The sequence below is a fragment of the Columba livia genome, chromosome 12, assembly GCF_036013475.1.
Source record: "Columba livia isolate bColLiv1 breed racing homer chromosome 12, bColLiv1.pat.W.v2, whole genome shotgun sequence".
Taxonomy (NCBI): domain Eukaryota; kingdom Metazoa; phylum Chordata; class Aves; order Columbiformes; family Columbidae; genus Columba; species Columba livia.
Window position 1 is genome coordinate 19,159,511 of NC_088613.1, and position 14,750 is coordinate 19,174,260.

Below are 14,750 nucleotides of genomic sequence, written 5' to 3' on the forward strand. Positions count from 1 at the left end.
TCCTTATCTGAAGTACATCCTGATCAAAAAAGCCCAGGATCACCACCTAGGATGTTTTTCTCAAGCCCACGTCAGGAGGTGACCTCTAAACCCAAGTTTACAACTTCTTCCAGGGTGTATATCTACCGGCCATGAACCAGCTGTGTCATTGCAAAGGGATTTTGCTGCAGCTTGACGAGATGGGGCAGCTCGGAAGAAGCGTTTGGGGAACGGGTGAGCCTGTGCCGCTGGTCCAGCTGCTACTTTTTCCCCGACTTTGCTCCCTTCCAAAGCCACAACGCACAGCTGGAGGCCAACATCTGCTCCTTGTTGGCAACCGCCCGCAGTGAGGCAGCCGAGAGTGAAACGTGTTTTAGGGAAATCAGCCACCGCTGCAAAATTTTGCTGAGTATTCCCTATTAATCAACACTTACTTGTGGGCCAACCTGAAAAAGAAATCAGGGACTCACTGGTCCCTGGAGACTGAAATGGGCACAAAATAGCAGAAATCTTTTCAAGGGGGTGATTCAGATTGAGGCCACACAAATCACTGTCGCCTACCCATACCTCTTCCATTGGTAATCATCCTTAGCTCATGAGATTCTGCTTTGAGTTTCCAGCACAGAGTTTCTCCCTAGTCCGAAATTCACTTAAGGAAGAGTTACCTTCTCAAAAAAACCCCAGAGAAATCTACCATAGATCACCATCTCCATAGCAAATTCTAAGTACCTACAAAGTTTCTAGGACCATGGCCTCTGGGTAACATGAATATCCTTAAGGCAGGGATGTATTTCTCTCTTTTATTAATGCATCAATAGAGTTATAATAGTCAAAAAGCTCTGGGTAGTTCCCTTTCAAATCAGCATTACATAAAGTATGTATTCCTCCAGAGGAGCGCGACGGCAGGAAAAGGGAGCAGGCTGGGAAGGGGAGATGCAGAAACACGGTGAGACTACGCCATTTGTTCCAATTGTTCCTGTGCAGACATGCCCTTGATTCAGACAACATAAAAGCACTGTAAAATAACAACAGCGTTTCCCATTGTATTCAACAGGCTCTTCCATTACGGCAGCAGCCAAAACATCTTCAAACAAGAGTATACAGAGAGCTGGCATTCAGAGTGGAAAAATCAATGCTCAGAGTAACCCCAGCAGAACAGGAGACACAATCAATCTGCAAACCCCCAGCCAAATGAGAATATCACTTTGCTGCCCGTGCTCCCAGAAGAAAGGCACCTCATGCTGCTTCGCCCTCTCGCGTTTTAATTGCATTGCTCCCTCCCGAGCAGTAACTCTTACAACCCAGATTGATAGGGCAGTTAATCATGGGGCCATTTATTGTAGCAACAATACCGTCATCTTAAAGATTTCCCAAGGAGGGTGTTTATAGCTCTGCTGAGATCCACTCATGCGTCTCCCCCATCAAAACCACGTGTAGGGTATGAGCAGAACCCGCAGCCCATGTTCCCGTCCAACATTCCGCTGGTTGGCACAACCAGGGCGCGTTCACTCCGTTGACAGAGCAGACAAAAGGGAAGCATGTAAGAAAACATCACCCCACCCCGTCATGTTGTACTTCTGCTCTTCTACCATCTCCCAACAATCCCTTTGATTGTGTATTTGTTTTTAAACCTCTGGTCGGAAATTATACAAACTGAATAATGCCAAATCATAGTGGATTCGCCGTGCGGCTTATTCACAAAACAAATGGGAGGGCATTTCCACTTGATTTGCTTATTCTCTGAAGAGGTGCAATCACACAAGGGTTAAGCACAAGGCAAAGAATTTCCCTTTCTGCTTTCAAGCCCTTTGATGAATTTGACTAATGGCTGGATTTGAGCTGAAAGAGGCTGATTGGAGTGAGAGTGCTTCTGATATCCCCATAGTCACACTTGGTTGGAAGCGTTATCTATGTAACTAAAGGTGGAGAATCAGTACAGGCTTGAAGGTTCATTAAGACTGGGTTATTATATTTTTCATTGATTTAAATTTTCTTGAAAAGATATTTCCTGGCACACATGAAATCACCTGGCTTCATATAGGGTACGGCAGTAAACTCCAGGGTATACTATCAGTCTTATTCTCCACCCTATTACAGTTATTGTCTGTGTCATTCCTATTAATAGTAATAGCTGCAACACAGAGCTATGTACAGTAACTGGAGAGTTGAGAGCGCCTATAAAACCAAGGCAGCAATGAGGAAAAGCCCCAAGTAACAAGACAGAGTTACCCCAATAAAGCACTGCCCATGTGGTGGTTTAATTGGTTCTGGAGCACCGGCAAGCCCTCCACTTTGATGGTGCATATGTCACCGTAATTGCTTCCCAATCCCTTTTGCGTTCCGGGCACATTAAGCCTCCCCTTGCCTGATGACATATCTTTTATGTAGTAATTACAAATATCCACTAACCATAATCTTTTAGCTCAGATGAATGATGAGATTGGTTCTGGGACTCAAAGTTTAAACTGCTCTGGGGAAAAAAAAGCACCTTTCATCAAACACAGCCAGAGCAGCTCCCGGCACCTCACCGACTCGGGGCAGCACCGGCTGTCAGAGCAATTCCTCACATGGAAAACAAATGGCCTAAATAGTCTTCAAGATCAAAACCTAAATACCTGCGCAAATCCCAACCTTCTGACCTCAGAAAGTACTCTTCACATTCCTAAATAAAGGCTGTAACTGCCTCCAAGACCTACAGTTGTATTGGAAATCCTTCCTGTGATCAGATGGCCAAAGCCGTGCTTTGATTTATGTCCCGTTCAGTCTTACTGGCCTGAGCCTGCAGTACGCTGTATGGCCGAGGGAAGCAGTCAGGATTGCCAAGTAATGCTTTTAGCATTAATAAAGTATCAGCCCAGCTCCGCCGCATGCTGTGGCAGCAAATATTGTGCCCGATAACATCGAAGCTTTGTGTACAGACCACTGCAGGACTTGGGAAAAGGCTGATACTGTTATCTCTCAATTACCCAAGGTGCAGAATAACACAGATAAGCAAAACGGATATTACAAGCTACATATAAATTAAGCTCCGAGAGTGTACAGAGAGGGGCAAGAAGCTGCTGGGGAACCCTGAGCCCTGAGCTGAGGAGGAACAGCACAGAGCACTGGGCTGCACGGGGATCGTCCTGAGCATCCCTGTGCCCGTGGGGACCGGACCCACAACCTCAAACCCATGTATGGAGAGCCAAGACTTGGCTGGATATGTCAGGAATGCCCGATCTAGACTTATTTTACCCAGGAAGCCTGTCCTTACTGAAACTGGAAAGCAAAAGACTTGTGTCCCATGGAGCAGACTTGCTGACTGTAGGCAAATTCAGCTCATCTGAGCAACTTTTGAAGGGAGGGAAGATACATCCATCACCTGTTACTCTGGTGCATGGGAGTTTCCAAAGCAAAAAGGAACTAAGGAGCAAATTACACAAATTAATCCCAGTGGATCGCACTATTCAACATAGCTACTCACAAAGGCACAGAGATCTGCTCATCCCAGACGTGGGTTCTTCACTCTGGAACCCGCAGCAGAGCGGCCATCGGCCACCACGAAGCTGGTGACACACAGCTGAGCTGTCCCAGCGCTGCCTAGTGGGGCAATGGCACATGGACACGCAGCTGCACACGCACATTGGGAATACCGAGGGCAGCAACTGCGCCCATCTAGAATCAGGCATTCGTACTGAAATGAATAAAGTGACAGGAGCAGAACTAATGAAAGCATAAGTAGACACTTTGTCCTATAAAAGCTGACACAGTTGGCCAGCATCAAGAAATCATGAAAGGAAATTAATTCAAATGTAGGGCTGCTAATACAAAACAGAAACATTATTCCTGGATGGCGAAGTACAAGGAACAAGAGGCAAAAGCCCCTTCATGATACCAATCACTGCGATGCATTTTAAAATACCTTTTAAAAATGAAGCAGATGCCTGGACTATGTCACATTAGACCACAACATATTAAAAGACATCTTCAGTAACAGACTTAATAATGCATAATTCCCATATATTTGTATTTTAGTATGATGTCAAAATGATAACATTAAAAAAGAGAGACTTTTAGTAAGTCATGAGAACTTGGAACTTAAAACGTAGTGGCTGTTATCAGTACAAATCAGTGCCCAGACTGGATCAAAGTCCAGACGAGTGTATTACACTGCTTACACTCACCACTCCGGCTCCTTATTTGCTGTTCCGGTCTCTTTGATTTCTCAGTGTAAGTCACTGCAGCTACATCTAATACAGCCAAGGAGTGGCCTGTTGGCAGATGAGCACCAAGAGGGGAATGCCATCTACAAATTGTTTTGCAGATCCTGAGCTTCCAGAAAAGTTTAATTAAATGCAAGTGCAAAGTGAGCAATGGCTGGAGAAACAGCACATGGCCCCCAGAAAGCAGCCCTGGCTCTGAGGACTTTGCAGGGACAGTGACAGTCCCAGTTTAGCCGGCTGATTGCCAGCCTGGGAGTGGAAAGTGGAGCCTGTCCAGCGGCTCCGGTGCAAACCAAGAGCCATCCAATGAAAATCCCATTGCTTCTGGGTCAGGCAGCAAGAGGAAAAACCAGGACGAGCACCAAGAGTAAGAAAGGCCAGACAAACCTTCTGACTCCTAAATTATGCTCCTCAAGAGAATTATTCCGGCAAAAACCACCAGTTTTCCTCACGTCTTTCAGTATTACAGCACCTGGACCAAAAAGCGGCGAGCGGCATCCTGAGCTCCAAGGGAACGCCTGGGCAGCTGGCTCTGCAAACCACCAACACGACAAACCCAGCAAGACAGAGCTCAAGTCGTTATAGCAACCACATCGCGCATTTGCGCCTCACCTTCCGCCCGTGTCAGCTCGCGAGAGGGCAAAACGACTTAAAAGTAAGCGACGTAAAGCAGCTTCTTTTCTTCTTTCTTCGGCGAGGGACGGCAGAGGGGTGGCACAGCGGGGTGTGTGTCACCGCATGTACCTTTGCTGCCGCGGTTTCTAAAGCCAGACACCAAGTATCTGCCATGATACCCCCATCTAACTGACTTTGCATGATGATAGTTTTTTGCTCCTACAAGCTCAACAGGCAATCCTGGATGTAAAAGGCTGTCTCGTCAGTAAGGTAATAAATTGATGCTAGTTAAACAGACGTAACTCCTGCAGATTGTCATCAGACCCTGTAAGCCTATTACATGGACTGGGCAGATCAGTGAGGGATATGCAGCCTTCCACCTTTAAGCTGCTTTTCTCAGCTCAGGTTAGGAATGAATGAAAGTCACTGTCTGATGGCTTCTCAGATTTTTATGGAAAATTGCCACAGCCAAAACGTCCTCTTTAGCGGAGTAATTCAAAGCAGACGCCACAAGCCTCTCTCCCAACCGTACTGCACCTTGGACCTACACTTCTCAGCCTCTAAAACAGGGTGGAAAACCCGAGCCCATGGCAGGAGCTACGTGAGCCCCCGAGCAGGTAACAGGAGCTTTGCCCAAGCACCTGCTAAGAGTGAGTCAAACCGTTCCCATGTTGCTTCCTATTTTAGTTTGTGCAAAACGCCGCTGCCGAAGCGCAGCGGAGAGCGAGACGTGATGTGCGGCTGGCTCCGCCGTGCCGAACCGGCGTCACCTCAGCCGTTGTGTAACCGGCCCCTTCCCCGCTCTCCGGGTCACGCTGCCAAAGACACGTGCAAGTCCCGTCCCTCTCCATTCCACCTGTCCTGTTCATAAGAGCCCACATCTGCTGTCCAGTAGAACAAAATTATCACCTGGATGGTGCTGAGGAAAATGGTTCCACACCAGGATAATTCTATTCAAAGTCTAGAGGGCGAAGCTGTCACAGATGAAGTATCATTGTCTATTATCTGTTGGCAAACGCAGTACATAATGGCAGCCACTCAACTTAATGGCTTACATTCCAGCTCCTCCAAATGAGCCCATCGCCGTTGTATGTAATCACAGTATACATTTAAAAGTATAATTTCCATCCAAAAAGACCATAGCTGGAGCGATATGACTCACACAGTTCCCTGTGCCTCGGAAAGCATGTCAGGAAGACTGGGAATTTGTAAGCCAGTTACCATCTGTACAAATTAGGCCATGGACATGATTCTTCAACCTGGTCAACAGCAAACTCCTTCTGACATAAATGGCAGTTAGGAGGCTGCCAAAACCCAAAAGCCAGGTCCTTTGCCTCTGCAGCCCAGAGCACAGCAACGTCTTCTGAAGCTGTTTGTGAAGGGATACAAATATTAAAGAGAAATGCGATGGAATTAAAAGGCATCTCTCCCCATATACCTATTCCAGCGCTTCATAGCTGAGTACTTATAGCTGCAAACTCCGTTTCATTTCTGCCATAACAATATCATCTCCACAGCATAATTAGTGTGTTCACGTTAAATTGGGTCCAAATGCATGGAAAGAGGCATCCAAATATGATTTGTTTTTCAAGACAACGTGATGTTTTCCCTGGCTAATAGATTCGATTCATTAAGGAAAAACAAGAGCCAAGCAAACTATTTGCAGCAAACGTTTGCTGATTTTAGCAGCCTTTCCTCCTTGGTGAATTATCCAACAACAGACTGGTTTTCACATTATTATTTTTTAACTGCTATGATTTGACAACCTTTTTTAGTCTAACTTGGCTATGCATTGCTTACTGTATTCTTTAACTACTGCTTAAAATATTGATTATTCCTAATTTCCTTAATGGATCGATGAAGTCACCTGGCACTGCTCTGTTCCTGGCCTGGATGACTGTCACATTCACACTTAATTTTCAAGATAGCTGGACTGAACATTCATGTGAGCAGATATTTGCATTAGGATTTGCAACACTATCTTAAGGCAAACATCTGAGTTGTCTGAAGGGGTTTCGAATGAATAATTTTCTGCATTATTCACCTACCTCTAGAAATAACGCTCCATCTGTTCATGGAACGGTTCCTTTTTCTTATTTCGGTAAAATGAAGGTCATGTAAGTGAAAGAAAAACGTGTGCATCCCCAACGCCCTAGAACCATTCACATCTACCCAAAAACGCGAGCGTACCTGGTTCAAGGTCATTAACCAGTCAAAGAAAGAAATACAGCTGTCAGGTTAAGGGGAGTGAGTAATCACCTAGTGCATCATTGCTGCGACAAGCACCCCAGGACACAGGCTGGAGTCAGAACATGTCCTTTGCAATTAATCATTAATCAGGACGTGTTACGACAAACAAGTCAAACAGCAACTCTAAAGGTGAACCAGAATGTTACTTTAAAAACACCTACGCTTAAAAAACAAACAAACAAACAAACAAACAAAGTCAACTCTCAAATCTGAGGGGAAAAGCAAATGGAGTGTATGTAAAATCCATAGCAGCCTCTGGGTGGAAAACATCCCGCTCATCCTGGGCCGGGATTCACCCCCAATTGCTGGCAGCAGCGCGGCCCATGGGAAGCTCAGCCCGGCTGCGTGGGCTTGGCTGGCGGGGAAGATCCCTCCCCTCCCCGCTCTGTCCCATGGCAGTGACCTACAGAGCCTGGAGCCAGCCCTGCTGGCTTTGTAGGAAATAACAGAGCTTGTGCTGCTCCCCGCTGCTTTCCACCCAGAGCTCCTGCCTGGGCTGGACTCTCCACCCCCAGCACGCTCGGGATAGCCTTTAGGAATCTGGTAATTTAGTCAGATAACCCCTGCCCGCAAGCTGAGCGCTTATGGTCAGGGTTAGTACTTGACGGGGCACATTAAACCCAAGTCCTGCTCTGGCTTCAGAGTTCAGAAATGGAATTTGAGAGCATGGGAGGACCACGGACACCTAGGCTCACACTCTGAAGAAAAGCAAACAACTTCTCAGGGTAGATCTTCAAAGCAATCTAAACTTCTCTTATTTCTCCATAATAGTATCCTGCTTACCGGTGTGCTGGGTGCAGTCAGCCTCCTTTGGACGGTCAGGCTCGCTCCCTGCTCAAGTGAACAGTGACACCGCGGTCAACGGGCACATCTGCAAGCGCATGTTTATCACACGCACCGGGTTCTTCCTTCAAGGGATATGTAACCCTAGTGTCTGATGTCTCAGCCCATTTCAATGTTGTTCCATTTTTAGAGGAAAAGTTTTAGAGCAAAATTAGTGTCAAATCTGAACGTCAGTCCGGGGAGGTTGCTACACACAGTACAGCGAGATCCGAGGCTGCATGATGACAGCCCAACTTGGATTTGGATTGAAACTTGCCCAAATGGAGCTGTCGTGGTTGAGCTTGTTAGAGCCCATTAGCCCAGACGAACTATCATCCAAGGATCTGCTATGCTAGACTTTATTTGCCTGGTAAGCAATCCACAATCAATTCTATCCAGTATATCATTATTGTTCATTTCAGAAATAGGTTTTCCTGACTCAGAATGCTTAAAGGACACCTTAAAGGATTGTTACTTCTAGAACACAAGTTTTCAGAAAAGAGAACATATAATGTAGGTGGGAAACTCTGACCTAATGGAAAATCTCCAGCCCTCCTCACAGTGATTATTTAATGTAAATGCACAGGTGTTGGCTACAAGGGCTCTGGGATCCACCCAGGGAATTCACCGCATTTTTGCACTGAACAGCGCCACATGAGATAACATTAATTGGTAATGAAATACACTCAAATCTCTGAAATTAAACAAAAAACCTTTAGCTAAAGCTATTTTGACTAATTGCTGAAAACAAGATTATATACCCTTCACTGCTCTGCAGCCCGTTTTATTTCTCTTTCCATCACTGGAGCAACTTCCAAATATTCCCAAGGCTTTAGAAAACGCTACAGCGAGCCCTTCCCGCACTATCTAATCTAGCATCATTAACAACTGACACCGTTTTTTGAAGGTATCCAAGATGTTCTCTTTGGGCAAGTGCCCTCTCCAACACATCTGGTAAGGCATTTTTACTACTGGCCTAGATATGTACTCCACCTAGAAGAATTAAGTGGCTCTAAGGAGCTTTTAGTCTAAGTAAATCCTCATTTAAACAAGCCCTATGAAAATGGATAGCAGCTCCAATTGCCTGATTTGTTTTTGCTTTATGGCCCACTCAGAGAAAAACAAGAAAGATGAAATGTGATCTGCTCTCTCGCAGGTTTCAATTCCTACTGCATGTCTCACATCTCATTGCTTTTCCTTCCTACAGCACTGCCATGGAAATAATAAATTATCCTGCTCTCACTAATTTTCACATTATTTTTTATGGCCTGCGTTGCTCGAGACAGTCGCTGCCTTCATTTAAAACTGCACAGCTGGAACTGCCAGGAAGTGTATCCGAAGGGAAGAAGTATGGAAAAAAGTGGAGAAATGCAACACACGTGGCCAAGGGGTACAATGTGCAGCACTGCGAGTGACACAGCGGCCAGGAAAGATGGGGGAAAAAAACCAACCTTCTCCTTGCTATTTCCTCCATAATAGATAGGACAAGAGGAAATGGCCTCAAGTTGTGACAGGGAAGGTTCAGACTGGATATCAGAAAACATTTCTTCACGGAAAGGGTTATGAAGCAGTGGAACAGGCTGCCCGGGGCAGTGGTGGAGTCACCATCCCTGAAGGGGCTGAACAGATGTGTAGATGAGGCTCTTAGGGACATGGGTTAGTGTTAGATTTAGGTTATGGTTGGACTCGATGATCTTGAGGGTCTCTTCCAACCAAAATGATTCCATGATTCTATGAATAACAGAGAACCTGGACATCCCGAAACCATGGAGAGATTTTTCCTTGGGTTTATGTTTGGACAAGGAAAGACAAAGTTCAGCTCCAGCTCAGAGGAGTTTTCAGTTTCTTCCCCTGAACTCAGGGACAGAGGTTCTGGCTCCTCAGCTCCAAGTCAAGGCCCTTGGCCGTTTCCCTGCCTGTGAAATACGTTGGCTGGTGGGAGCCCAAACAGTAACAACACCAACGCAGGACAATAAACTGAGCTTGAGAGACTTATGAATGGGCAAGAGGTGGCCGGTTTAAACCCAGCTCTAAAGAAGGTCAGAAACCCCAAAGGATATTCAATAGGAGAGACGTTCACAGAGCAAGGAATCGCAGAGCACCAGTGGCAGGAAATCAGAGGAGTCCGAAATGCACTGACATGAGAGCGAGATCTGTAAGACACTCTAACAGTCCCTCCTCCCATGGCTCATTCTGCACAAACAACACATTTCAGACAGATATTGACAGCGTGGGAGGGATTCGGAGAACAGTAACAAATTTTATCAGAGGTTCTGGAAGGATTAATACCCAGAAAGAGATTAAACCTGCTAAAAGCTCAGCTGAACTACCATTTCAGAAAGAGTGCTAATAGAGTTTAAATAGTTCCAGGAGAGGTATTATTTATGTCTAACGGCAAGAAAGGCTCCATTTTAACTATCTAGAAATCAAAACGCCAACACAGGATTTAAAACAGAGGATCTACAAGTTGAGGAAGCCTTTTAACAGAACATAAACTCAGTAACTTTACCCCAAAGGAGCTGCAGTGGCCCAGGTGAGGCAGCAGGGCCTGGACGAGGCTGTCACCTCTGCAGCGGGTAGGAGGCCTCGGCTTCTCCAAACCATGAACAATATTGGCTGTGGATGTCTAACTAGCTAGAAGAAGTTTCTCAAATGCAAGGCTGGCAGGTCAGAGCTATCGCACGATGGGATGAGCAGACTAACGGGCTCGTTAATGACTTCGCAGTCCAAGGCCAGGCCTCTGAAAGTCTCATTGGAGATGTGAGGCCAGGACCAAAGGCAACCCTGGTGTTTGCAGTGGGTCCCATGATGGCCTGAATACCACACTGATGCACTTGATACCATCCCTATGGCACGGGCTGTGACAGTAAGAGGACAGTGTCATTACAGCACAACGGCAGCGCTGTCAGAGCCGTAACGTTCGTTCACATATTCCAAACAAGAAAACTCTCTGAGCGCTTAGATCTCCAGATCCGCTCTCAAGTATGTCTCATTTGGGAGAATCCAAACATTTTTCCCTTGTAAACCGCAGCAGACGGAGCGAGACAGGGGGTGTCACTGTGACCCTGGCACGTGGCTCTGGGTCCCCAGGACGAGGTGCCACGATCCCTCTCCCCCAGCAGCCCCAGTCTCCCTGCTGGAAGTAACACGGTGCTGCCAAAAGCTCGAGGCAATTTGCCACAGTAACTCCCTTGAATTCCTCCACTCCGCTGTGCTGAAGGGCCTGTGGCTTTTTGGGTGTGCAGCCTCACCTTTTCCACCTTCTGAGAACTTACTCGTCCTAAAAGGTATCTAGGTACCCAGAGACATCCTCTTTCTCTCCTGAAAAAAGCAAAACCAATCCCATCTCCATTATTATTTATACTCCTTGGAAATGCAGCAACTCAAGCAACTTTGAACAACTCAAGTCAGCACCAATTAATTTCAGAGGAGGTCTGTGAAGCTTTCAAAGCAGGTCATTTCAGTGCCAAAGACAGCCTTAATTAAATAAGAATATATATAAATACTACAGAATATCTCAATAAAGGTGCTATCACTATCACTAGTGGCAACTTACAGCATTTTTTTACTTACAAAGCCCTTCCTCCTTGGGTCACTTGGCGTTAGAGGGGGAACTATGAATATTTTTAGTATTCCAGTAGAGCTGGGGGAATTAAAACACAGATTGTGTGCTGGTGTCAGGGTTTGGTGTGTTTGTGTTCAGACAGCAGTAGCTGCCCAGGGGAAAAGGAAGGTGTTCCGTCATGCAACATGCCTGTTTCACAGAGGCAATAATGTAAAGAGAAAACAAAGGTGCTTACTTGTCTGCAAGCTCTGGACACCGGGAACACATTTTTAGGAAGCTCATGTGTCAGTTGGCACAGCTGCACAAGAGCCTGGGGGGCCCCTGGGTGCCAAACAGACACCTGTGCAAGGTGACATCTATGCATAGGGTTGTAAGCACAGTTTTCCTAGGGGAGCGCAAGAAAGGCACAAGCTTGCAGTGCCCAGGCACTGCCAGAGATCAGGAGAGGCTGAAATCTCATCACAGAATCCCAGAATGTGAGGGGTTGGAAGGGCCCTGGAAAGCTCATCCAGTGCAATCCCCCCATGGAGCAGGAACACCCAGATGAGGTTACACAGGAAGGTGTCCAGGTGGGTTGGAATGTCTGCACAGAAGGAGACTCCACAACCTCCCTGGGCAGCCTGGGCCAGGCTCTGCCACCCTCACCAGGAACAAGTTTCTTCTCATATTTAAATGGAACCTCCTGTGTTCCAGTTTGTACCCATTGTCCCTTGTCCTGTCACTGGTTGTCACCAGAAGAGCCTGGCTCCATCCTCCTGACACTCCCCCTTTCCATATTGATCCCCAGGAATGAGTCACCCACCTCTATCCCAGGGATGCTCCCAGGAGACCGTGGAGACCAAGAGCTGCAAGACTGTACAACTTTTCACCTCTCTGCTCCCTTCTCCACCAGCACAGCCGCTACAGCAGCTTTTAACCGCCCCTCCAGCCCTGAGGGACCCCAGGAAGAGCAGTCCAGCCAACTCAAGACCCTGGAGTTCGCCAGCTCTGGCTGGGGTACAGCGGGTTTGCAGGGCACTTGCTGGCGGTTCTGCAAAGAGCTGGTTAGCAGCATGGTGCTGTCACTTCCAAAAGTGAAACCTCATTAAACAGCAGCTAAAATACACTCATTATTTCCCTAACACTACTTTTCCTTGCAAGTAATTGCTGCAGTCACAACAGGATGGGAGGTAGTCGCAAGATCACTAGCAGGATGACAAGCCTCTACCAAGCTCCCTATTAGGTTGTGGCCATGCGATGCAAAAGTTTGCGAGCCACAGCTATATCTAATTAAAACTGCAGGAGGGAAGGATTCAGGAAGGCTGAGAACAACTACCCAAGTAAGAATTTAGACAGGACACCGTGACTTAACCCATTGCCTTGAGCACAGAGCGCAAAAGGAGTTTAATTGCTGCCACTGATGGGAATCTACATTCGTGACTCATCTCCAACACCCATCACAAAGCTGCTGTTTTTATCATTCCCGATTTACTTTTCTGACATAAAACAATGCAGTTTTCAGTGTGAATTTTCTGATTCTTTAGTGCATTTAACTTCGTAAATTCACTTAGCTTTTACTTAATCTTTTAAACACCAAAACATGAGTTAAAACGTCTTACCCAAAAAAAGGAGCAAAAAGGCATAACCATCTGAATGATGCTCTTAAGAGATTTCTCAGGGTATTTGTTCCTTCTGAAATGCAAACCCTTTCCAAATTGTGAGAAAGATTTCGGTTTGAATGCTGCAAGGTCAGAATAACATTGATATATTTTTCTTTCTCCCAGTTATTCTCTTTATAAGCAACAAGTGTGCTCACATCCCTGCTATACACCTTCAGAGTGTCTATTCAGAACCCTTCTCTCTCTAAAAATCTTGTCAAATTAATTCATCATTAAGGACAGCTTTTTTTCCCCCCTCACCATTGTGCATTAATTAGCGAAAGGGTTGCCATGGAAACCCAGCAACACGAGTTAACACCACATAATTCACCGTGTTGGTAAAATGTGGACTAGAGCCCTGCAACAGGTGCAACAACAGGGACCAATGCCCAGGGTACATGATGAAGCCAGATTTGCTCCTCTGATGTCTCTTTACTTAATAAAATTTGGGAAAACTTAAAAAAACATGGACAGTAGGACTAATAATTCTGTGTAGGAGGCTGAGGGCAGGCTCCCATTTTCCTGATGTTTTAGCCAACACGACTTTAGGACACTGGAACTGAAGTGAAGCAAAAAGAGTTGAGCCTGCACTGGACTGTAACTGGAGGGATCTCTGCTCTCGAGCCTCCAGCCTCCTGGGTTTTTCCCCCTGGGACAGCCCAGGGGAGGCTGCTCCACCACCACACTCCTGCCCGATGACCAGCAACCACCTTCTAAGAGCCTGTGTTTTGCTGCGACCATCCAATACCTACTTGTCCTTTCATCCTTCATCTTAAGCAATTCTTCTACCTAGCAAGTCTTTGTCCTCAGAGCATTTGTGCAGACCAGCTACGCCCCCGCTCAGTCGACGCTTTGCCAGGCTGGACAAGGCGCTCTGCATCCTCCCCTCCGTTCCTCCAATTGTCCTTGGCCCTGTTCCAGTCTGAATTCATTTTTGTTGACTGCTGGCAATCAGTCTACTCTAGTCCAAGTGAGGTTGTGCCACTGTCTGGTTCAGCGGCATTAATCTTGGCTGGGAATTCATTTTCTAATACATCCTTGGATCATACCTTGCTTTTTTACGGCCGTATCACACTGTCAGCTCAGTGTCAGTCTTTGATCACCCTGATACAGCCCAGCCCTGCCCTGCGTGTCCGCTGGAGGCTGCAGCATCGCCGCTCCGTGAGCCACATGCTGTGTGCTGCCGGTAACCTCAGATCTGCTGTCTGGTTCTTTGGTTACCCTGGTAATATTCCATATCTTTCGCTGCTAATCTAAGAAGAAAAACTCAAGGCTTAAACCACCTCTTTAAATAGGCAGTTTTCACTATCTGGGTAAAATTAGATTCAAATCTTAGCATCAGAATAATGAATGCATTTCAGAACAAACTCACAGCTTCCCCCAGCAAACAAAACCTGAAATAAGAGCAGGGATTTGTCCTCCTGTTGCTGAGCCAGCTCCCGAGGAATGCAAGACCAGGTGCTTACCAGCAGGTCACCTCAGTGTGTCAAACCAAGACAAATTCCCCCCTCCCTCACCTACTGGAAGAGAAGCAATTTGGGGTGTTCCAACCTCTAAAATACCAGAGACCACAGGCAGAGCCCAACCACCCCACTGGTTGCACCCCGTTGAGCGCAGCTGCCTTCCCGCCACTCGTACAAGTGCTTTGCTAGGAAGGAGGTAGCGAGATAGGACATTTTT

General features: G+C 46.5%; 1 protein-coding gene across 15 annotated transcripts in view; it reads right to left on the minus strand.

Annotated features, from left to right (window-relative positions):
• Nucleotides 1–14,750, minus strand: part of ARHGEF9 (Cdc42 guanine nucleotide exchange factor 9) — a 214,450-nt gene that overhangs the window by 71,994 nt on the left and 127,706 nt on the right. The gene's annotated exons all lie outside the window — the stretch shown is intronic.